The sequence below is a fragment of the Carya illinoinensis genome, chromosome 3, assembly GCF_018687715.1.
Source record: "Carya illinoinensis cultivar Pawnee chromosome 3, C.illinoinensisPawnee_v1, whole genome shotgun sequence".
Taxonomy (NCBI): domain Eukaryota; kingdom Viridiplantae; phylum Streptophyta; class Magnoliopsida; order Fagales; family Juglandaceae; genus Carya; species Carya illinoinensis.
This window is the reverse complement of record NC_056754.1, coordinates 31,638,420-31,641,203: the sequence shown is the minus strand read 5'-3', so window position 1 is coordinate 31,641,203 and position 2,784 is coordinate 31,638,420.

The window sequence follows — 2,784 nt, the reverse complement described above, 5'->3', positions numbered from 1 at the left end:
GGGACGGTGGTGAGCAGGGATGGTGGTAGAGTCCCGCCTGTGATTCCCGCCTACAGTGCTCTGACGGTCTGGTTTTTGGGTCATTATCGGGGATAATGATGAGGTTATGTTTAAAGGATATGTTTTGGGTCAAATGAGACTTTTGGCGTGAGTTGGTGAGGAATACATTTTTTGGGCCAAATGGGATTTTGGCATGCGTGGAAAAATGTGATTTTATGGGATGTGAGCATTTGCATTCTTTCATGCATATTGTGGAGTTTATTATGTTTTTATCTAGTGGTTTTTGGATCTTACTTACCTACGGCACTATTTTTGATACCGTAGATTTTGGTGCAGAGTTCGAGGAGGAGGAGGAGGCTGAGCCCGAGGATGCGGCTCCGCCGGAGTTCTGAGTTGGAGTTTATGCTTTGTATTTGGCTTTAAAACGATATTTGTAGTTTTAATATTTTATTATGTATGTTTTGAACAGCTTTGTTTTAACTAAGAAAAATTCTGGTACTTAGTTATATGACTTTCGTTATCCGCTGCGTGTTTCTTCATGCACATTTGTTGCTTATACACACTTGGCACACGTTGATAGGGTGGTGACCCGTGATGTCATCATCCGGACGTCTCGATTTTCCCGTGTCCATGTGTGGGGATTTGGGGGCGTCACATTTTCCACCTTTGCTCCTTGGATAGAACTGATTTCATTTATCAAGGCTTTGTACACCTGAAAATAAAAATATAAGAAAGTTCAGTTAGTCCCTTGTACATGCATCTTTCCGATATTTGGATTGAATTTTACTACAATTAAAATGGGAAAAAAAAAACCTGAACAATCATGGGCAGAAACTCAGATGCAGCTTTGAAGATGACTTCTTGATTTCCCTGAACCATCAAAAGAATGAAGAAAAAATACTAAGAACATACAGCAAAATGAAGAATAAATTGACAAAGTGTTTGTTATTTTTCCTTTTGTAAAGGACTCACTTTGTCACATTTTCAGCATTTTGATGGAGTGGGTGGGGCTTGGGCTCGAGGGAGGGAGTGGTTCTTGAGAGAGAGAGAAGAGAGAGAGGGAAGGAGGGAGATGAAAAATTGAGAGTTTCTCTACAATGCAGCCACAATGTTGAAAAATTGAGAGTTTCTCTTCCCCTGCCTTGGCTAACCAATCTGCCACCCTATTACCTTCACGAAAAACATGCTGAAGACGGCAGGGAATAGTGCGGGACAGCCCAACAAGTTCCTCCCAAAAATCCTCTAGGTACTACACGCCACATCTCCCTCTAAGCCAGCAAGAGATAACGACTTTTAATTTGTTTCTACTATCACATTAGTGATATTCAATGACTTGTAAATTCTCAAACCTTGAAGGAGCACCATGAGTTCTGCTTTATTATTTGAGCCGAAGCCAATATGAGAAGCATAAGCCTAAACATGTCGACCTAAATCATTACATATAACCCCACCAATGCCACAAGAACCTAGGTTATCGAGACTACTACTATTCATATTCAGTTTATGCCACCCCGTCAGCAGCTTAACCTACCTTACCACTTTGCAACAAGGGACTTTAGGATCCACCTGTTTAATCCACAGGGCCTCAAGGATCATGCTGTCCAGGCAGGACAATCTCATAGGTTACTTAGCAAGTACTTGACAAAGAGAACCTAACCACACACAAATAGAATGGACAATAGTTTCATGAGCATCCATATACCTTCCATCCAAGTAAGACATCTTCTCCTCCAAGGGCGCCAAGTAACAATGATGGGCATGATGCTAACAATAAAACCCACATGCGAAAATGAGCTTGCACGTCAAAACCAAGTCCCAGAATTTTGTTTCCAAGATCCTCCAAGAGGAATACCAAAAAGAGTGCTAAAAAATGACCATACTTTTATAGGAAAATCACCCTCAAAGAGCACATGGTTAATATCTTCAATATGACCTACATTACAACAATCACATTTGGAAACAAGGAGAATACCAATACGGCGCAATATATCATCCACACTCAAAGCCATATGCCAAGCCCTCCAAAAATGGATAGATAATTTTAAAGGAAGGCTCTTATGCTTATTCAAGCATGCCAATCAAGAGGTGAACCTCTCATACGAATATAATTCCAAGCAGATTTGGTAGAGAACATACCTGTCTCTATAGGAGTTCAAACTAGATCATCCTTTCCAAAATTAGGCACTGATAAAGTGATTAGAATCTCATCTACCATATCCAGCCCTACTAAGCTCTCCAAAAGATCCACATCCCAACTATCTGACAATCTAGAATCTTTAACTTTTAGCAGGGGTGAACCCACTAGAGGCATCTCATTAATTAGGGGACCATTATCTCTCCATTTGTCATACCAGAATAAAATCTCACATTCTCTAATCCTTCATTTAGAATTATTCAACAACAATGGAATACAATTAGCAACCATTCTCCAAAACCTAGACCCTTTAGAGGTATGTAGTAGAAGCCAAGGCTTCGATCCCACATATTTTGCTTTGAAAAAGTAGGCCCATAAAGAATTACCTTGTATAATGTTCCAAGCAAAACGCATATGTAAGGCTTTCTGAGTGTCCTAAAGAGCTCATAACCCAAGCCCCCCTTCTTCCACGAGTTTGCAAATATGTTTCCCCATTTCTTTCTATCTCGCCCATTAGATTCTCCCCAAAAGAACGAACTCATCAACCTATGAATCTTGGAGATAGTAGCTTGAGGAACCTGAAAAATAGCAAAGAGGTGAATCGTCATGCTGGATATAACATGCCACAACAGAATGAGTTTTCCACCAGT